Source organism: Euprymna scolopes, chromosome 7 (assembly GCF_053919585.1).
Source record: "Euprymna scolopes isolate OS-2025 chromosome 7, ASM5391958v1, whole genome shotgun sequence".
Classification (NCBI taxonomy): domain Eukaryota; kingdom Metazoa; phylum Mollusca; class Cephalopoda; order Sepiida; family Sepiolidae; genus Euprymna; species Euprymna scolopes.
In genome coordinates, this window is record NC_136488.1 from 155,262,533 (window position 1) to 155,286,302 (window position 23,770).

The window sequence follows — 23,770 nt, forward strand, 5'->3', positions numbered from 1 at the left end:
GAGAGCACGAGAGAGAGAGAGCACGAGAGAGAGAGAGAGAGCACGAGAGAGAGAGAGCACGAGAGAGAGAGAGAGAGAGAGAGCACGAGAGAGAGAGAGAGAGAGCACGAGAGAGAGAGAGAGAGAGAGCACGAGAGAGAGAGAGAGACCACGAGAGAGAGAGAGAGAGAGAGACCACGAGAGAGAGAGAGAGAGAGAGAGAGAGACCACGAGAGAGAGAGACCACGAGAGAGAGAGAGAACGAGAACGAGAGAGAGAGAGAGAACGAGAGAGAGAGAGAGAACGAGAGAGAGAGAGAGAGAACGAGAGAGAGAGAGAGAGAACGAGAGAGAGAGAACGAGAGAGAGAGAGAGAACGAGAGAGAGAGAGAGAACGAGAGAGAGAGAGAGAACGAGAGAGAGAGAGAGAACGAGAGAGAGACAGAGAACGAGAGAGAGAGAGAGAGAACGAGAGAGAGAGAGAGAGAACGAGAGAGAGAGAGAGAACGAGAGAGAGAGAGAGAACGAGAGAGAGAGAGAGAGAACGAGAGAGAGAGAGCAAGCACGATAGAGAGAGAGAGCAAGCACGATAGAGAGAGAGAGCAAGCACGATAGAGAGAGAGAGCAAGCACGATAGAGAGAGAGAGCAAGCACGATAGAGAGAGAGAGCAAGCACGATAGAGAGAGAGAGCAAGCACGATAGAGAGAGAGAGCAAGCACGATAGAGAGAGAGAGCAAGCACGATAGAGAGAGAGAGCAAGCACGATAGAGAGAGAGAGCAAGCACGATAGAGAGAGAGAGCAAGCACGATAGAGAGAGAGAGCAAGCACGAGAGAGAGAGAGCAAGCACGAGAGAGAGAGAGCAAGCACGAGAGAGAGAGAGCAAGCACGATAGAGAGAGAGAGCAAGCACGATAGAGAGAGAGAGCAAGCACGAGAGAGAGAGAGCAAGCACGATAGAGAGAGAGAGCAAGCACGATAGAGAGAGAGAGAGAGCACGATAGAGAGAGAGAGAGAGCACGAGAGAGAGAGAGAGAGCACGAGAGAGAGAGAGAGAGCACGAGAGAGAGAGAGAGAGCACGAGAGAGAGAGAGAGAGCACGAGAGAGAGAGAGAGAGCACGAGTGAGAGAGAGAGAGCACGAGAGAGAGAGAGAGCACGAGAGAGAGAGAGAGCACGAGAGAGAGAGAGAGCACGAGAGAGAGAGAGCACGAGAGAGAGAGAGCACGAGAGAGAGAGAGCACGAGAGAGAGAGAGCACGAGAGAGAGAGAGCACGAGAGAGAGAGAGCACGAGAGAGAGAGCACGAGAGAGAGAGCACGAGAGAGAGAGCACGAGAGAGAGAGCACGAGAGAGAGAGCACGACGTCTTTCATGCTTTCAACCGAACTACTTTTGCTATCACCTTTTCTGTTTGAACCATGTGACGCTGAATGTTTATCAATACATTCACACAATCCAGTTCCAGTGATTTGACCTCCACTTACACCACACTGTTGTCCCAGTGGTTACCAGGACAACGGCATAGTGATCTTTAGTGGTGGAAATTGGGTATAATTTAATTATTTAAAGAGACGGTTCAACAAGAACTTGTTTAGATTGGACTTGGAAACTACAATATTCTAGTGGTCAACTGGAAAGCAGACCAAGTTTCACAGGCTAACAATTCTAGGAAGAATCTTTGTTCGGTGGAATTTGCGTTTAAATTTAGGCACAGATAAAGAATGGGGGGGTGGAGGGAATTATTGATAATGATTGTAACTAGAAAAGTGCTTTTTTGTAAAAGTTTGGCAAGAAGGGACTATAGATCGAAGCTCAAATGAGCACTTTCCATGAAAATATCGACAGAGTAGAAACATGCTCACAATGTCTCTTCTGTGTGAAAGAGGTTGCAAGAGTTGTTCCCTTAAATAATCAAATTATATTCAATTTCCACCACTTGAAATCACTACGCTGTTGTCCCAGTTACTACTGTACATTCATTAACGGTTATCCTTGAGTGACCTCTGGGCCTTGATAAGAGAACTCCTTTAAAAAGAAAAAAATCTGAACATGTTTTCAACATGTTTACACTTTTGTCTTAAAAATTAAAACAAATAATTAGCGATCAATAGTGCTTACGCAATTGAAAATCATTCAAGCGAGATCGACATTTTTGCAACTCCATATTTTTTTGCTAACGCATTAATTACATTTATTGAATTTTAAGTTTTTTCGTGATTTTTTTTTTATATAACAAAAAATGGTTAACAAATGGGTGGCAATTGGTCGTTTTAGGGAATATGATACAAGCAATTAAACAGTTTCCACATTTTCTTTTTGGAAAATATCTATAAAAAAAAATATAAATAAAAATGGATAAAATTTATAAATTTGCCAAGAAAGAGTAAACATCAATTTTTTTTTTAATATGTCGTTTTAAACAAAAACGGTACTTAATTGTCATGTCGAAAGGAATATATCCAAAAAATTACGAAAATTCATGCAGTATAAAATTTATAGTTAAAAGTAATTTTTGCGGAAAATTGGTGGAAATTGCATTTTCTCTAGATGTAAACATCTTGAGGATTGCGAATACGGGAACATACTTATCTCCCTTTTTGACACTTTAATGACGGACTTTAAGACGATAGCGATGGACTTTTCTTTTTTAACTAAAAACAATAGCAGTTCTATTCGATGAATTTTTGTAATTATTGGAAATATTACTTTTTCTACATAAGTACGTACTGTTGGTTTTGCTTAAAACAACATCTAAAAAAACAAAAAAAAAAAAAAAAAAAAAAATTGATCTGTCGACTATCTTGACAAGCACCAAAATTATTAATTGAAATAATTAGTTTTATATGAAAAATTCAATTCTTTGCAATCATTTTGAGGATTAAGTTTGAAAGGAAAAAAGAACCAAATTGAATTGGAATTTACAACCAGTACCAATATATTCTGAACAAATAAATCTATCCCTTCTACAGACACAAACAGATTTTAGAAAATCCTCAAAGCAACAACGGATTAGGGGGGGGGGGTTACAACAGTAACAATAAATGGTGAGCGATTTTCTCAGGAAATCCTAAAATGTATTTTTTCAAATGATAAAGTCTGGATTCTTTTATTAGAGCCGTTATTGCAGACAATCATTCGGCCAATGTGAATGAATTTAATTTTTTTTACTTGATAAATTTGAGGGAGACGAAACATAACTCTTCCTAATCCTTACCCCCAAAATGATTTTTTTTGTTTTTATTCTGTTCATTTGTTAAAATATTCGCAACAGTTTACTAAACAAAAAGATTTGCATTTCCTGCTTTTACGTTTCCTTTAAGAAGGGATGACAAAGATGCTGCCATAACTGCTAAATCACGCAAGGCTCCAAAGCTAACATTCAAAACATTGCATCCTAGTGACAATAAAAACAAGACGTTAATTTAGCTGTCGCCATTTTTCATGAGACAACTATTGATGGTGAGATATTTTTCTGATTGAAGTGAAATATCAAACTTCCTTAAATTGATATCATGCTGGTGGACAATAATTCAATAAAAATGCTCACACCTAATTTTTTTTAACAATGCAGTCATTTTAAATGATGGATTATATTGAATCAGACACAAATTACAGATTGCATTTTCACCCCAAACAAAGCACAGTGCCACTTTGATGTTGGGGGCTACTTTTGTAAAATATTTCACGCAGTCTAAGCAGTTAAAAAAAAAAAAAAACAAAGCAAAACAAAAAACTCATTTCTAACAAATGTGCGATTAATTTCTGGAGGGAGGGATTCATGCAATCAAGAGTTCTCACTCTTCATTAAAAGCAAAAAGAAAAAAAAACGCGAACCTTAAAAAATTGAAAATCATAGTGCTAATATTTAAACTAAAATTATATTAATAAAATAAATAAACTATAGATTACATGCAAAAGAAAAACTAGAGTAAAGTGTGATTGTCAGATAATAGACAAACTGGTTCTCATGCGCGTCATTCAAGTCTGTAACAAAATTCCCATAACATTTCCTCTTTAACCCATTTCATGTATTTGACCTTGTAACAGTTAATAGGGTGGAGCTTTTATGCCACAACAGCTGGGCCCTGACGCTTTTCAAAATAGGGTTCAATTCAGCTGCAGTCTTTGCTAAACAAATAAAACTGGGATTCATGATAAATCACATACTTTTTACAACATTTCAAAACGTCCCAGTTTTTTTTTTTTTTTTTTTTTTTTTGTGTGTGTGTGTGTGTGTGTGTGTTTTTTTTTGACTCTAAAATACGTGTCATTCACAGCCTGAAGAGAAATTTTGACAGGAGGAAAAAAACTTTGGGGACAAAAAAATAAGGTTCAATAAGATTGCAAATAAAACTATGAATAAGAAGTCACAATCTATACTGCAATGAGATGTATTATCTACGAATGAACCAGAAACTTGTTAGGAATAACTACTTGTATCATTCATTTTTTTTTTTTTTTTTTTTCAATAAAAAATTTAACTTTATTGATGAATCAACCATAATTGTCTTCTCAAAACTTTGGTCATTTTAAATACCTTCTAATGGGTTCTTACAATCAATGAAAATTGATGTCAAACATTGCGTGCAGTTCATTTCACCGTGGATATTTAAAAAAAAAAATCACACCCCATCTAGGGGGATCACATTGGTAAAGGAAAAAATATCCCAGACTAACATTTAGGTAGAGTGCTTTGTTGAAAAGTATCGCAAACAAAACAAGCCGAGCATGTAGGGTCCTCCTCCACAAGTAAAAAATTTACTTTCACCATGACAAATGTTTGTGAAAAATTTAAAAAAAATTCAAGGACTAGTTATTGAGAAAAGTATGCACAAACGGACGGGAGTAATTACTAGTTTGAATTCCTCCTTTGAATAATATCTACAAAAATTGGAATACTTCAGCACTAGTGAGGATTAGATCAGTGATACAGCTTCAAGCTCCGAGTTTTTTTTTTTTTTAAATCTTGCTAGGTCCAGTCATGTGATGAAACACATGCATGGATAATTATTAAGGCTATGACTACAGAATATTCTTTTTGTTTTGACTCGACATAGACAGTTAATCAACCGAGAACCACATCACTATATAAAAGCATATAAGATATCAACGGATACATGCTTAAGTCAAAACAATGAAAAGAATATGCTGTTGTCATAGCCCTAATAATTATACACACACACATGTAGAAATAGAATACCCGTCTCAGGACAGATAAAACTTTCCAGAGAAAAGTTTCCCCACTATTTTTGTTCCCTTACAAAGATTAAAATTAAGATATGATACTAAACCTTATGCCTAGAATCCTTATTCTGATGAAAATCCATTGCGTGATTCGATTCTAGAAAAATGTCTCAAATTTAAGGCTTAGGCTTAAGGAATCTAAGAAATTAAAGGAAAATCTCGATTAATTGGTCTATAAGAATATGAATCAAAATTAATGTAAACCAGAAATATGTGAATTTCCAAATGGGAACTTTTAACAAAATCATATTATAAAAAAAAAAAACTAATACTAAATATAATTTTACTAAATATTGTAAAAACTATAATACTGAAAATAAATAAAAATAAAAAAGGGGAATATTAATGTCCAACACTTGTTAAAAAATTCGCAAAAACTGGAGGTATCTCAATTTTCATGAAGGGATTTTCACATCCTGTTTCCTCATTTGTCTTGAACTAAAACTAAATATAGACCACATTACCCACCTTTACGCCACGTAGTTTCAAAATTCATAATGATCGGTTAATTTAGGAGTGAATTATGTACATAGAAATAGACAGACACCTAACTTTATATAAATCGATATTTTTATTTATTAAATATCTTTAATTTCGTTTGGAAAACTAAATTGTCTTCGGTAAACAGAAGAAAGCTTGAAATAAATCCTTGCCTTAATAAAGTAAAAATGCTGTTGAATCATGTGGTTTATTCAAACTAAACTCTTCACTAAAAATTTCGTTTCAATATTTAACATCTACTGAATCAAATTAATTTTCTACATTTAAAAAAAAAAAAAAGCTCATCAAAATAAATTTTTTCAAGTTGGGTGAACGTAACTATCACATCCTTATATTTTTTGCTGTTTACTAGCGAGGGGGGGGGGATTCGCCAGGTTGTAAAATACACTTAAATATATTTTAATTTGTCTAGATTTCGTATATATTATGGAGTCGTGATTTCAAAAGGTTAAAAAAAGTATTTAGGTGTCATCAGCTTGAATCGAAACCAAAAGCAAAATTAACAATCAAAGCTGGTGACGTTACCACTGTACCAACGTGACACGTATATAAACTGATAAAAAATAAACCAAGATGAATGTGCAAAATGTATAACGATTTTTTTACTTCAATTTTAACCCCATAAAAACTATTTTGATTGGTTAAAAGAACGGTTTATAAAAAATCCAATCATTTGAGACCCCTAGTGCCACTCTGCGATTCTCGATCTGTAGAAGTGTTGGATTGTATAAGTCTGCAGACGGAGAGCAAATTCCTTCTCGTGTTGGATACGAAAAAAAAAATGTGGGAATGCGAAAAGACTCAATATTTTTTTTTTTTTTTTTTTTTTTGAGCAATTCTGATTGATTGCTAGCAGAATATGGCCCCATTCGATTGGTCAGTTCCTATCGCTAGTATCTATAAGTAGAACGTTCCAACTTTTTTTGTCCACCCTCCTAGGCCTTGCCACCGGGCTTTCCGGTGGGGCAAGTTTATTGCTTGCTGCTTGAGGCGCCCCGACTGGGGCGTGCCAATGGGGTTACTCAGGCAATTTTTGCAATTGCAGGAGTGCCCCTCCTTTAGGGGAGCCTGCTTTAGATCCCCACTTTCTCGGCCTTGTGCCAAATATTGTTGATGTGGGCAGCAATTTAAATAACTACCCCATATTATATCAAAAATACCGCAACAGGAGTTTCTTGTAATAATTTCGCTTCTTACAAAAATCATACATTTATATTTTTTTCTTAAAGAAAAAACGCTTTTTCAGTTTGACAAACTTAATTTAATCAAAACACGAATATCCGGTACATTCTCTGAAAAAGACCGATTTAAATTTCAAGTCAAACTATACTTAAATGTAGTAGTACTAATTCTGTAACCAAAAGTTGATTATAAACTATCTTCATTGAAAAAGAAAGGGGTCTTAGTGTCATCTATTTCGCAGAAACTTACATGATGTGATTTTGATAAAATTCTGGCAACAATTCAATCATATTACCTGGATTTATTGCACTCTGAGAAGTATCTCTTCAAAAGGTATATTACTGGCAAAGTAATTTGCAACAATCGTTTATAACAAATAAGTTTAATTTATTCATGTTTCCATAATAAAATAACAGCAACGAGAAAGATAAGAAAAGTAGTTCTTTTTATCAGAATTAGAGATAAAATAATTAACTAGAACAAAAATAAATAAAAAATAAAATAAAAAGCGATTGTTGAATAAAAGTATATTAAACTACAAAAGCGATGACGCAATGTTTTACTCCACTGTGAATTTATGTGTTGATGCAACTGAACCCTCCCTTCCCTTTGGAAGTTCTGTTCTCAATCATGTGGCAAAGCTCTCCGGAAAGAATATGCAATTTGATTTTTTTAGTGCATTATCCTTCCGTGTGCTTATATTATTATTATCACCAGTTATGTATGAATACATTGTTTTTGAAACGACATAAATCGTAGATCTATGATACAACACCAAAGCTATGATTATTTTATGGTAATGTTTTAAGCTCTATTTATAAGAAATAGAAACTAGCCAGTTTTGATTTCCACGCATGCCAATTACTGTATTTGTTAGGAATATATTATTTCCTATTAATGCAATATATATGGCATAATAACGTTGACACACCAGTTCTTGTCAGATCACCAAAGTTAAGCAAAACTGATCCTGATCGGTACTAAAATGGGTGACCATTTGGGAATTCCACATGTGTTCTCCATTTATCTCGGCATTGTTTCCAGTCAGTCTTGGAACCTAAGCAGTGCCAATTCAGAAGAGGTGTGGTTGGAAATTGCGCAACCCTTGCCTCACAATTACACATGCAGCTACCCTTACAGGGCTATCCATTGTTTCTCGAGACACATTACATCATTATTTCCCCTATCAAGCTACCCTGCCCTACACTTTCCCATCCTTTCTTCAACACTTATGCATAACTTAAAGGCTCTTGAGATAGCTTTTATTACAGCTCTTCATGCATCACACAGCAATACCAAATAAGGAGATTGCTTCAGGAACTGCCAAATATCCAGGACGTTATGAGTAGGTGCACTGTCATGGTGAAATGCAAAAAATACATTTGCAAAGCAACAAAAATGTAATAGTTCCAGAAAGTTAATATTAGAATTATATACTCCAAAGTTCCTATTTACTTGCCTCATGAGGACAAAAGGTGAAACGTAGGATCAGAACAGATACTACACTGGAGTCTTGGGTTCGGGCCAAGATCACAAGGTTATCCAACACATCCATTTGCCCCCCCCCCTTTTTAATTTACTTCATCCACTTCTAATTCTTGCAATCAAACTAGTACCTGCTCCACATTGTATGCCAAGGTATAACCAAGGTAACATCTTTTCCATAGCTTCATCATCCATATATACTTTTTTCACATCTTGACCAGGTAAGTGATGATAATAAAACCTCAGGCCTTGATAAATTAATAACATTAACCCTAACCGCCCTCACATTGGTATCTGTAATGGAAGTTTCTGTACACTGATTTTTTTTTCTCCATTTGTAAAATGGATATATCGTGAATAATGATACTCGAAGACTGTCTTTATTCTTTGTGGAATCAAACCTGAAGTAAAGAGTGAGACATAATTTGCAATTTATTCCACAAAGAATTATAAGCAAGATTCAAGCAATGAAATCTGAAACAATACGCTTTAGGTGTCACCATAAAAAAAAAATTAAAAAAATAAAAAATAAAATAAAAATAAAATAAAAAATAAATAAATGGAGTCACTGGTAGGATACGTAATTGGCACAATTTTTTCCACAAAAAGTTTTATGAGCAGAGTTTTTTTCCCAGAACTGTCCGTCTGGAACAATACCATGTGTCTGCTTCCCGATTGACTATAACATGGTCATCTTCAAATCTAACATGACTAAATTCCTATTGAGTTGTCTGCTAAAATAATGCATGGCCTACCCAAGTTCCACTGTAACTGATCATGTTGCCTCACCATCTACCCAACACTTAGCCCTTATCACCTCCAGGCCTTGATAAGTGATGACCTCCCAAGTAAAAAAAAAAAATCACGAGCAAGATTATTTGAGCAATGAAATTTGAAACACTCCATATTTATTTAATAAATAAATGGATGGAGTCACCGGTATGATACGTTCTCACATTACTTATACTACAGCAAATAATGACCTAATCTCCTTGAAAATTATCCATTTCATTAAAATACTTGAAACTTCCAACTCCAAACTTATGATAGCCCAATCTGTTTAGGAGTTAAAACCAGACTGTCATTACAAGGTTGTAGTCTTTAAACTTGAAAAAAAAAATCATGCTGTGTTCAGACAAAAATCAGTAGAGGTACAAGACCTGCAATTTCTAAGGCTTTTAACCTCTGTGAGGATAATTACAAAAGTAGTCAGTGTTGAGATATATAGAAACATGGATGAACCTAAAGTTCCGCTTTCTTCATTCTTAATTCGAAGAGCTGATACAAGTCTGGTCTAGTAGTAGACAATCATGTTGGAACGGTACGTTGGTGCATTTTTGTGAATCTGATGAATGTACACAAATGATCAATATATATATTTAAATGAAGAAAAAAAATCGTTCATAATTGGGCTAAACACCTGAAGAAGGCCAGAGGATACATTGGTTGAAATGTAATATAGATACCGATACTGGAAAAAAAAAAAAAAAAAAAAAAAAAAATTAAAAAGAAAGTCCTTAATAACAATAAGTATCTTACGGACTCATTAAATCACTAAAATTTAAACAATGTTCAATCTGGTCAATATCAGAAGGGTGACCATTTGGAAATATGAAAGGACAGCAACACCTCAATAAAAACATCTGTTCTGACTAGACTTATGAATTTAATATTTTGAAACTTCCTCCTTTGGAAGAAAATGACTCGATCTACTACGGTGGATGTGCACAAGGAAGAGGATTGCAATAATTATTTGCGTTTTTATTTTAAACAGTTACAATTCATTAACCTTACATAATTTTCTTTAAAAATAAATAAATAAATAAAAATAAATAAATAAATAAAATAAAAATAATGGGGGGGGGGCAAATGAATTTCAATGAATCAACTGTAAAAATGTATTGGAACTGACCTGTGAGCGCATCGTTAAGCCTACTAAAGACTGATGAAATAATGAAATCTTCAGTTGTAGAATTTAAACTGAAAGGAAAAAAAAAATTTTACACATACAATAAATGCCAAACTTTTTACATTTCTCTATATGGTACAATTATTTGAACTGCTTTTTTGTTTTCATTTAAATATTTCATGCAATTTAGGCAAATGTCTATTACAATTAAAAATCAACACAAAATACAAAATGTTGATGTGAACATTTAATTTGTTTCTGAAGTTTTTAGATGAGAATAATTTATTCATATTATTTAGATTCTTTGGACTTGCTGTTCTCATCTTCAGTGTCATTTTTACGTTTCGGTAGATGTAACCGCCAACCTTCAGTGCATCGTGTCAAACTGAAAACTTTCTGTTGAACTCCGGGAGAAGTCCTAAGTAATTCACAATTGTAATTTGAGTGTCACTCATGGCATAGTGAGTAAAGTACTTGCTAAAATTCAGTTATAAGTTACACTCTTCTGACGGTTCAAGGTTCATTCACCAGTGTGGGTGACACTCAAATACAAAGGTGAATTACTTTGGACGTCTAACTAGTCATAACTGATGAAACAAGAGCATACAACTCCAATGGATGAAATAAAGAGTTCTATTTGAAATTCAATGCCGGTTCCCGAGTTCAACAGAAAGATTACAAAGTTCAGCAAGATACACCTTGATTGAAACGTTGTGAAAATAACACTCAAGATGAAAACATTAGTCCGAAAAATCCAAATAATACGAACATTTACTTTATTATCGTTCTATTTTAAATAATCTGTTTCAACTGAGAATAGTGTAACATTGTTGCATGCACCAGGCAATACCAACTCACCTTGCTTACAGGCTAAGTTAAAGATTGATACAAGGTTGGAGATAGACCAAATAGTCAACAGAAGAATGTTTTTATGGCTGATATAGTAGACAAAAAAGTAATTTCTTAGCAAAATAAAATCTACATTGGCAACAAAGAGTAGCTGACATCCATGAAGATATCGGCAGTAAACCACGTGTTTTGTTAAGTGACAGACCCCCACCCACCCACCATTGTAGGTAATAAGAATTATCTTGAAAGACGGAAAAACCACCGGCATAGTAATAACAGTTTCTTTGCGGCAAAGAAAGAGTTTGAGAGAGAAAAAAAGAGATTCAGAAGAGAAAGACAATAGGAAGGAAAGAGTAATCTTCAAACGATAGAAGAGGAAATGCTAATCTCAAAGAGATGGTGGTCGAAGTTAGGGTTCCATAAAAAATTGTGTTTGGAAAATGGAAAAAGGATTTGCTTGCTGGGTGTTGAAGAGTACACACCTCAGCTTTGGACTCTTGCCCAAGGCTAGATGACCTCAAGAGAGCTAAGTTGAAAAGCTCTTTCTCCTCTGAGTGAGAAGCTGTCTGAACGAATCCAAGTTAAACCATCCCGCATCATTAAACCATTAAGGACTCGAAGAATAAACTTTCCTTTGCACAAAGTGTATCCTGAAACATCTTATGAATAATTACTCTCGTTTATAAGAAAACTAGCCTAGATGTCCGGAGGTGTGTTGAAAAAAAAAAAAAAAAAAAAAGTGACGTCTTTGCTTTGCACCCATCGTCAAACCAGAAGTGACAAATGTTTAAATTAAAGCTAGTCAATCGAAAAAAGAGAGGAGGACTTTCGAAAATATCGGCGAAAAAAGCGACCCCCTCCCTGTAGAAAAGTGCCCAGTTCAGGATGAAGGAATTAATTTTAGCCAATGTTTCTATATTTGTTGTTCGAAGGGTCGAGCTTCAAAACGGTACTAATCATGAAAATCCATCGCCTCTGTCAACATTTTTAGGCAAACATGCAAACATACATACATACATTTAAACAGACAGGCGAGATTTATATTATGGATGATCTGAGTTATTGAATTGCTTTGAAAATCAAGTTATTTACAGCGTCAACACCACAGCCAGCAATTCACCAAAGCACCTATGAGAAGAACTCTAACAACAGCATGGGATGACAAACGGCCAGTCAGAGTGATAAGGTTATTACTACCTGGACTTAAGTTCATGTGCATTTTGTGCTCTGAGCATCAAAGCGGTAGTTCCAGTGACAAGTACTTGTCTGGTTACATTTTGAAGGATTCATTACTAGACGAAGATAAAAGTGTAGCCACGGGGACTTAGGGATAGCAACTGTGTTTAGGGACTAGAAACGACCTTGTTACACAAATTGGTCCTGTGAAGCAGGATTTGGCAAACAGACCACCCCGCCGGGGTACATGTTCATGTGTTTAGCAATTGTTTACTGTTTATAACATGTCATTGAAGCCGCATTTCCACCAAAAGGACACTCATAAAAACTTAAACCTTACAGCAAAGGAAAGGACATTGATTTCTCAAAGTTTATCAGTGTTATTTATCTGTGTATTTTATTTTTAGAAATTTTTATCCATGAGATTTAAAAAAAAAAAAAAAAAAATTTTTTTTACTTTTTTTTTTGTTTTGGTCGAGCCATAAAAGGATAATGGCATGTTTAACTTGATTTCAAAGCATCCAGTGGTGGAACAGTTTGAATTTAGTGGATAAAACAAGTTGACCATAGTTGGTTATCAAAGTTTGACTACTGAGGTGTAGTAAGCTTTCATAAAAAAATTTTTTTGAACATTTTAAATCGGTGAAACAAATGTTTTAACTTTTTTTTCATAATTTTGTTCAGTTCTTTGGAAATCAAGAACAAAGCATGCCATCAATAAATTTTTACTGATTAAAAACAGTAATTGATTTTTCTTGATTACTGTAATGTCAGCAATAAATCAGAAGGCAGCAGTAGCTGTAATAATTTTTTTTTCTTTTAAATTCATGAATTTGAAAAATTGAAAATATTAATATTGAAAATGCCCATTTTTTTTTTTTTTACAAGGAGTCACTACTTATCAAGGCCCGAGGGCTACTCGAGGATAAAGATTAGTGATTGTACAACAGCATAGCAATCGTTAGTGATGAAAATTGGGTAAAATTAGATTCAAGGGGATGACTCAACAAGAACTTATACAATATATAATCAAATCTGAACAAATTACACTTACATGCTATTTTGAAAACTCAAATGCCAAGAAAAAAAATTCTGGGTATTTGAATATCTTTTTGCCAAATAAATTTAAGTGATAATTTTCACTCAGTAATGGAAATTATTTTTATTTTTACTTGGAGGGTCACCACTTATTAAGGCCCCGAGGCCACTAAAGGATAAGGGTAAAGTGTTAAGTAGAGGGTGAGACAAGATCAATCACGGTAGACTTCGGATAGACTAGATTATCTAAATGGACGACAATAGGAATTTATTCACATTAGACTTGAAGACAACCATGTTATAGTCAGCTAGGAAGCAGACAAACAGTATTGCATTCCACAGACTGACAGTTATAAGAAAGGAAATTTTCATTTAGTTTCGAGCACAGATAGGGAGTGAGGAAAGTTGTTGGCAGTTGTTTTAGCTAGGTGAATATTTGTTGTGAATACTTTACGGGGAGGAATTAGAGATCAGAGCTCAGTCGAACCCCTATCATGAAAGTATCGTTAGAGCAGATACAGACCCGCAATATCTCTTCTGTGAGAAAGAGGGAATAAGGAGGCGAAAAGGTCATTGCCCACTAAATTTTAAAGATGGTTCTGTACCCTGTCAAGGCGGAAAGGAGGCTTTTAAGGGTTTCACCCTAGATGTAACAGTACGCCATCTTAAGCTGTATTCGATTCTTGTACAGGTAGAGGATCGAGTTGAGAGCGAAATACTTTCTGGAGTGGTAGAACAATTCTACCATCTTTCCAGTGATTTTGGCAATGGATCTGATGTAGATCTTTCATTTCAGGTCAGTGGTGAACGTCAGTCCCAGAAATTTGTCGAAGTTGGGTTGTTAGCTCAGATAGCAAAATATTCGACGCTACTAGTTACGGTTGGAAGTGTTCTTGTGTTTGGTTTCAAATCGTTAGATTGATACTGTTACATCTAGCAACACTAATGAGTCGTGAAATGACGAAACAGCTGTCTGTGGATATATGCATATATATGCACACACAAAATTCTGAAGTGATTTATGTCTATGTACTTTATGCACGTCTTGGTACCGATAATAAAAATTGAAATCTGTCCTGGTTTAAGTTTGTAAATAATGGAAAGCTTATTTTTCAAGGGTGGTGCCTTATAGGAGGATTTTCTTACTAGTGGTGAGATAACATTTCTAACAATAGCCGATTTTATTTCACTGAACCTTTAAACTTTGGGTTCACTAAAGTGAGTTCAAGTTCCATCAGGGTTTTAGAGTTCACTTATGTATTGAGGTGACCTTGAGGAGGATGAAGGCAAGATGTGAGTTGCCAAAGAGTCAGTTTATGCACGAACAGAAAAGACAAAACAGAAGTATGAATTGTTTGGCTTATATTTTACAGCAAATCAACCCATCTTTAATCATCGGGTGCAGATCATGGTTAAAAATACTATTCCACTAGTTATACACACACACATATATATATATATATATATATATATATAGTCTTTGAAGTTTTTAACATTTGAAACCACACAAAAATTATTTTTTATCATTCATCAAAAAAAAAAAAAAAAAAAAAAAAAAAACATCTAGTCAGTAAGTCATTTAATCACCTGCAATCACTGCATCAACTCTCAAATTTACTATAATACCAATTTTTATATTTTTTAAGGGATCATCAGTTGTTTACCATGAAACACTGTTTCGGGGATTTAAAAACAAAACAGTGTATTACATCATGGCTCCCCAGCAGTGTTGATCAAACACCACCACCCTTAATCTTAGGAAGAAGACAAGTTACAAAATTTTTTTTTTTTTTTTTTTTTTTTTTTTTCCCCAATTTCCTATTCTTAATTGTAATTACTAACCTTTTCATAATATAAAAATGAATTTCTTACCTGTGCGATTCATCAATTTCCACATTTAAAATGGATACATTTTTTAATTTTTTAATTTATCATTCTTGTATTTATAAGATTTGGATTAATCCATTTAACTACTTATCACCCCCACTATAGTTAGTAGTTTGTATATTTACATTCTTATTTATTTAAAATTAGATATATAAAGGTTAAAAATATTTTATTTTTACATATATACATTTTTTGTTATTAACTATATAAATTTATTATATGTAATTATAAATACATTTATACATTGCTAATATAGTTTTGGATTTCCTTTATCAATATAATCTGGTTTATCTTAAACGCATCAGGATAACGAACAAATGCTTTGTTTAACTGTTTAAATATTTTATTTTTATCTCCACCTTGTTTTATCATCCTTATTACTAAGCTAGAAACTGGTGGTATAAAATCTGTTAATTTTAGAGTAACGCGAGCTATTCTCAAAAACTCTGACATAATGGTTCCATAAAACACAAAAACGGGGCAGGTGCTATCCTTATGGGGCATACGTACTATTTTAAAGGGGAAAGCGTTTCTTTTATCAAATATTTTATAAAGAAAAATTCCATCCTCAATTTTTATATCTAAATATATATATATAACAAGGCAGTACATGTAGAAACTTTGATGATCAGTGTAAACTATGTCTTAATGAGAAATTAGCTATCCTAAATTTTAAAGCTCAAAATTTAAACTGTTGAAATAAAATAGCGAACATATGCAAACAATTTTTATGTTAAAATAATGCACACACAACCACACACACACATATATATATATATGTATGTGTGTGTGTATATTCAGTCTCAAGAGACAATGGATACCCCTGTATGGGTAACTGCATGTATAATTGTAAGGCAAGGATTGCACACACCTCAGCTGGCGCTACTAGAGTCCAATGGCAAGGAGATTATAATGTTACTGTATATATATATATATATATCTCACCCAAAGAAGCTGACGGATTTGAAATTTAAATTAAACTCAAAGTGCCACTATGATAAATATTACTCCTCGTGGTTAACAAATTGGGTTCTTTTGGGACACCCTATATATAATAATTATAACTATATTAATGATAATTCGTAAATAAACTTGAACAATTTAGAAAATTTTAACTTTAACATTCTCCTGGAATAAGTGTGGTATTATCGTGATTGATGATTCTAGTTAAGAGTAGGATAGACATTTTTGGCGCTTCTTTGTTATTAGAGCAAAATTCGAAATACTGAATTTCAAGTAAAACCAATAGTATCTACTTGATAGGTCGCAATAATGAACATATCCAAAAATTACCCAAAACGACAAAGAAAAGTAATTAAGAAAAACAGTTTTTGAAGAAACTTAGCAAAAATTTAAAATTTTGCTAAAAAATAAACAGAAGAGAATTATTTTCTGAAAACTTGAAAAAAAATCTTAGGCCAACTCCTGAATTTTCAAACTATAAATTACTTCCTTTGTTTTTACATCATGTGACCCAAACAAAGATGGCGAAGCTTTTTCTCCAGAAAACTTGATATTTCCTGCTTTATTTAAAAATGCAGTAATATTTGACTAATTGAGACATGACAAGTACATATCAGTGCTTTTAATTGAAATTGACATAAAAAATAACTACATATTTTTTTTTTTTTGTGAAGATTTTTTTTTTTTTTTTTTTTTTTTTTTTTTTTACTTATGAATTTCGCTCTAATAACAGAAGCACCGCATTTTCTAGCATTGGTGACAAAAGCTAACCAACAATATCCATTTTCTCACACTTTTAAATGGTCTTGTGCCTAATTTGTTCAAATGCTAAAATTTTTTTTTTTTTTACAGAAACTTAATATATTCAGCCATAAATATGAGAGCGACTACATGACAGTTAGCTAATTTGCATATTCCTTTGAAAAAGGAGTGTTAATTACTTATTTTTTATGGATTCTTATTAGATGTTTGGTTTCATTTTACTATTATGCTGAATTCTATTTATGCATAGTTTCTACATTCTGCATAATTATGTAGAATTTAAGATGTAAACGCTATAACATACAAAAATTATATCTCAAGTAAAAATGATGTTTACAAGCCAAAAGCTTCTGTAAACTTAAAGCAAATATAAATATTGATATTTATATAGTAATTCTAACCAAATAAAGCTGAAAACAATCAAGATAAAGAATAGAGCTTGTTATAGAACACAATTTAAGACTAGATTATACTGTACAAGTATTTGTTTTGACAGGATAAACAAAAAAAAATTTTCCTTAATCAGCAGAGTTTCAAGGAAATGCGTTTTTCTCAGAGGAAAGATATTAGTAAAGCTATGAATTTGCTAATACTTGCATAAATTGATACAGCATTATATGAAAACTAGTCATATGCAAAAAAGGTTTTAGTGCAGAGTTCATGAAATGAGGAAAAAATAATAAAATAGTGAATTAAAAATTAAAGAGTATAAATCCAGTTGAAAGGATATGAATATGAAGTGGTTAAGTATTTTTAAAATGAAATGATCATAAAAGTCAATGTTCCCATATGAATAAGTCGGATTTATAATGTTGACAAATAGATATGTCAGAAATCCAAAATGTGCGTAATCCAGATTTGTAGAAAGATTCGTTGAAGTTTTTTGTTTTTTTCCTTAGGAATAATGGAACCAGTGTAACATCTTTCATGGCCATTTACAATGTTTAGTAATGACGGGAAACTCGATTTCAAAAATACAACGAAAACGTAAGAAAAAAAAAAAAATGCTGCCACTTCGTGACCCAGACTTGTTTTTTGCATTTATGACTAGTTTTCATATAATGCCGTTTCAATTTATGCCAGTACCAGCAAATTCATAGCTTCTCTATAATATTCTTTTGTTAATATCTTTCCTCTGATCAGAAGAACGCATTTCTTTGAAACTCCACGGATTATGGAAATCCTAACATTTGAGTATTCCTATCTCGATTGTATTCAGCTTTTTTTTTTCGTTGGGATTACTACCTAAATATATTTCTATTAACTTTAAGTTTACAGAAACTTTTGACTTGTAAACTTAATTTTTACTTCTTGCCAGTCTTAAATTGTGTCCTTATATAATGACCATGTCGGTGTGTGTGAAAAGACTACCAAACTCGTTTCTAAATATTTGGTCTACAGAGTAGAAATTCGATATATAAGGTATCGTGACATGTAATACACTTTAGATTTGGTTTTTAGTTAACAAAAATTTCTAAGGGGTCAAAATTGAAAGCAAAACAGTTGATCTTGGCATGAGTAATCGATTAAACATGTTTAAGTGCACAAACCTACATTCATAGGTTAAGCAACGTTATGTTTTAGCTGTTTATATGTGTACTAGTGTGGTTCAGGAATGAGGCCGAAGAGTTGTACATTTCGGTTTCGATTCTAGTTGATGGCATCCAAGTAATTTTTTTTTTTTTTTTTTTTTTTTTTTTTTGAGATTGCTATAGCGCTATGATACATAATCTGTATGAATTAAAGTATATTCAAGTGTAACTTACGACTGGGCAATGCTAGGCGGTCTGATAGTCAAATATATTCTTAAATCATATCAACAAGACTACTTAGATAAGTATGCTTTGGTCGAAACAAATATGATGTAATAATATCGTGAGGTCTGTTTGTATAGGACATCTTCAGAATGCACGGCAGCGATATAAAAAGTTTTCGAACAGGGAGGAGGTATCTTGCTGACTAACAAATGCGGGCCAAAATAAAAAAAATAAAAAAATGAGACCTGGATGTGTTTTATATCGTTTTACTCATTAGCTTTGCTTTAATTGGTTCTCCAAACCTCATTCTTTTAATAATTTTCTAAACAAAAAGAAAAACCAGACTATTTTCACACATTTCCATTTCAAAAAAATTTTCCTGGATATTTTTTACGTTTTCCGTAAGAGCTCTGCGGGCCAGATTAAAGACTTTGACAGGCCAGAGTTTGGAGACCCCTCACAGAATATTAAAGGATATAACTGCAGAATTTACATATAAATTATTACATATAATTTCATTAAGTAAAATACATTTTGTCTTTTACTCATCTGTTGATCATGTTTTTCAAACCTCGTGCAAATTTAATTTTTTTTTTTTTTTCAAAAATAATATATTGAACTTGGTTCTTTTTTATTTCTTGAGCTTTCAACTCTCACGAGTCATCTTTTGAAAAATTGTAAATATGGTTCAAATTTGGCACATCTTAATTTGATCAGCCTGTTTACAAATATCAAGAGAGCTTTTAATATTTTCCTGAACCGACATCAAACAGATAGAATAAGAGGGTGTATATTTACACTTACATAAGCAATAAAACATTAGACATGATAACTGAAACCTTTGCAAACACTTGAAAAACACAGTTGTAAAAAGATATGTTATTGCCACTGTGATTGTCCTCTTGTGATATGATGGAATTATATATTAGTGTTGGGACGATTAATCAGAATTTTTTTTTTTTTTTTTTGTATTATCAAAAATAATTTCACTTTCCAATTCTAAAAAAATGATTCTTTTACTTTTTGTTCATCTGTTAACAATTTTTTTTTCTATTTACTAATTTTCGCGCCCCCCCCCCACATACACTTGAATGCAAGATCACAGCTAAAGGAATATTATGTAAGGAGTTGAGTAGCAAGATGTTTATTAACATTACACTTGAACTTCTGCATGTCAGTACAGTCAGGGGAGCAGGGACCTAGGAGGGAATTCCAAAGTCTAGCAGTTTGAGGGAAAAATCCATTAGAGTAGAAGATTTTTCAGCACCTAAGGATCTCAGTGTAGGGGTGGAACTTTGCTGCTTGTCGGGTTAGTCAAAGGTATTTACGTCAAGTGGGGTACAAGGACTTGAAGTTTATCAGAACACATTCCATTAAACTACTTGTAAAACAGGCACACGGATGCAACATTTCGGCAATGGGACAGAGATTGGAATTTTTTTTGATAGTGTGGGACCAATGAGGTTGGAGACTCTTTTTTGGACCCTGTCTAAGAGGGAGAAACTAATGGCAGATGCATCAGCCGAGATGTGGAAACAATACTCCATGGTTGAAAAGGGGAAATATTAAGTTTGTCAAAAAAATAAATAAATAAAAATAAAATTATATATAAAAATAAAATTATATATAAATAAATAAAGGTTATAAGGGTTTTTTGAAGCATTTGCTTAAAAAAAAAAAAAAAAAAAAAAAATGCTCATAACCTTTCAATCACTATCCTAGAAGCATACATGGACTTTTAACATATATAAATAAATATATATATTAAATTAGATGAGGACTACCAGTTGCCTCCACCCCCAAATGACATTCCATTTTTTAAATGCGATTTTAGAATCAGTAATTGCATCAGAATTGAGAAAAAAATATTGGAATCATCTATCACATAAACTAGCAAAGCTACCCAGCATTGTCTGGGGCTACTAAAAGAAAAAAAAAGTAAATGAATATAAGAGGTTAAATAAGCAAGAAAATCTCACCCTTTCACTGTAGAGGTCCCCTGGTACCAAGAAGCCTTCTACCTGAACAGTTTCTCCCCTTGAACTGCTAGACTTTGAAATTCCCTCCCTGTTTACTGCTTTCCTGATTGTACTAATATGTATAAATTTAAATGTATGTGAACAGACATCTTGCAGCTAAACTCCCTGCTCTTGTAAGTATGGTTCCTACTTCACAGAAGCCCTTTATGCCTCGGTGGAATTATTCCTTGTTTGGAGTGAATATAAATTCAAAAACAGTGTGGCATATTGCTATTAAAGATGATATCCATTTGTCCTTTCTCTTTTCCCCTCTCAGTTTTATCTATTCTCTTCTCCACTCATATAGAGCACAAAAATAAAATTAAAAATTTAAGAGGCCTCCAGAGTGCTACTGAAGCCATCCTTTCTGAGTTTCTTGCCTCCCCCTCCCTTTAAAGAGAAATAGGATAAATAAAATCCGGAGTTAGCATACAATAAACAAAAATGGTGAATCATTTCTTGAAGTTTGTTTCTCAAGTAATAAGTCAGTATGTTTTTTCCAAATTAGTACCTAACTAGCCATACCCGGCCACGCGTTGCTGTGGCCCAGTTTGGTTAAATTAAATTGAAGTTTTTTTATAAGGAATTAGTGTGACAAACTTTTTCCATTCTAAAAAGAATACTGCGAGCAAGAGAGAGAGAGAGGGGGGGGGCAAGAGAGAGAGGGGGGGGCAAGAGAGAGAGAGAGAGAGAGGGGGCAAGAGAGAGAGAGGGGGCAAGAGAGAGAGACGGGGGCCGAGAGAGAGGGGGCGAGAGAGAGAGAGAGAGACGGGGGCCGAGAGAGAGGGGGCGAGAGAGAGAGAGAGAGACGGGGGCCGAGAGAGAGGGGGCGAGAGAGAGAGAGAGAGACGGGGGCCGAGAGAGAGAGAGAGAGAGAGAGACGGGGGCCGAGAGAGAGAGAGAGAGAGAGAGAGAGAGAGAGAGAGAGAGAGAGAGAGAGAGGGGGCCGAGAGAGAGAGAGAGAGAGAGGGGGGGCCGAGAGAGAGAGAGAGAGAGGGGGCCGAGAGAGAGGGGGGCCGAGAGAGAGAGAGAGAGAGAGGGCGAGAGAGTTGGGAAGAATATATATCTCTTCTGCAGTTTACATCCCGTTTCTCCATGAGTCTCGCCCGGCAACGCCCGGCGAACAACATAAGTCATCGGATTATACCAAGCGTATGGAATTCATTAAGCAAAACGACCATGAAAACCTATTCTAATCAATTCATAGCTTTTACTTTTTTGTTTTGTTTTGTTTGACGAAAACCGTCTGCATTTACCGAGCGAACGGATCTCATTACAAACACAATGAAGAAAACTACCTACCCTAACAAATTCATAAGTTTTACTATTTTTGATTATTTACTTTTTTAGAGAAAGTTGGGAAGAATATATACATATATATTCTTCCCAGCTATCTCTCTCTCTCTCGAGATTATATATATATATATATATATATATATATATATATATATATATATATATATATATATATATATTACACACACACACACACTCTGCAGTTTACATCCCGTGAGTCTCGCTTGCGAATAACTAAAGCCGTCAGATTATACAGAGCGTACGGAATTCATTAACCAAAACGACTATGAAAACAATCTACCCTAATCAATTCATTCATAACGTTTACTATTTTTTCTTTGTTTGACGAAAACCGTGACCAAATAAATTACCATCCCTAATAAATTCATAACTTTTACTGCTTGTGATTTACTTTTCTTTTCCTATTTTTTTCAAGGGATTTTTTTTTTTTTTTTTTTTACATTAGGCTACCTCAATCTTCTTTAAATCGACTTTTGTAGGTTTCCAAGTACGCTGATTACGAAAATCCCAATTAGATTTTGCGGAGAAAAGTTTCAAGCGCACGCTTGAAACAAATCTACTTCTCAGCGGCCGAGGTGTTTCTGTGTCCGTGTGTTCCTCATCTATCTAATTTCGCCGTGTAGCTGTAATTGTAAATAGCTGAAATTCACGTAAAAACTAAAAGGACCAATGTATTTTATTTCATGTATTAAAGGTTTGGTGTGCTTTATCGTCATACTCTAAGAAAAAGGAACGCAGCAATGTACTCGGGGGGTGGATGGGTGTCATTGCGACACCATATTTGAATGGTAGGTTAGCGTTCGTTTATGATGAGGATACCCTGAATATAAGAATGATTAGAGCTAATCCTGAATATAAGTATGGTCTGAGCTTAACCGATCACAATGCTGGAATAAGGCTAGGGAGACTTATTTGTGAATTGAAAAATGGAAAGAGTATATTATGTGTAATTATGTGATAACCAGTTAATGGCGGTGCAAGCACAATATCGTAGGAAAATGTAGAATTTGTCCCGGCATCAAGTGAGAGCAGTGAATATTGAGAGAGAAAAATAGGAAGTCCTTTCTCTGTAGATGTGGCGATTGTGATAGTGTTGCTCATCAGATGCAATGTAGTAGTTTATTATCACAAGTGAATGTGGTTGAAATAGTGGTCGTAAGCTACATAAGATAGTGGCTATTAGGGTAGATGTATTGCATTTGTATATGGCATCTCTTGTTGAAAACCTACGATACTTTGGTCCAGAGGGAAATTTCTGCAATCAAAATATATATGGAGACAAGATTGAAAATGGCTGAAAAATTGCATCCCTGACGATACATATAATTTTATGTAGATACATAATTTTTTTTATATATATCATTATTACAATAATTATTTTCTAATATCTACAGACACTAGGGTTTCATCCTTTTGGGAATCATCAAGGTAGGGAGTTACGATTACAGCCGGTCGGGAAATTCAAACCCGGCCACAAAGCCATCTTTGACTCCATTAGCAAGGAACAAACTACATGGCAAACGTAAGTCGCGAGAAATACAATTGAAATTAACATTTCTATAAAGTGTAAATGTCTAGACGGTGAGAGAGGGATCTTATGATTATAACGTCATGAATTGCGGATGCGAGCTTAACTAACCGAATTTAATTTGCTTCATCCTTTCAGGAATCATCAGTGCAGGAAGTTATTACAGCTGGTCGAGAT

The 23,770-nt window shown here is 34.1% G+C and overlaps 1 protein-coding gene across 5 annotated transcripts in view; it reads right to left on the bottom strand.

Moving 5' to 3' along the window:
• The window catches only part of LOC145280080 (rho GTPase-activating protein 18-like), a 312,700-nt gene that overhangs the window by 204,923 nt on the left and 84,007 nt on the right, over window positions 1–23,770 (bottom strand). For 3 of the 5 annotated variants that reach the window (XM_080131781.1, XM_080131785.1, XM_080131780.1), the window contains exon 2: window positions 10,302–10,369. The exons of the other annotated variants lie outside the window; for them this stretch is intronic. The gene's annotated coding sequence lies outside the window, so the exon portion shown is untranslated. The remainder of the gene's footprint in view (window positions 1–10,301; window positions 10,370–23,770) is intronic. 5 annotated transcript variants of the gene reach the window in all.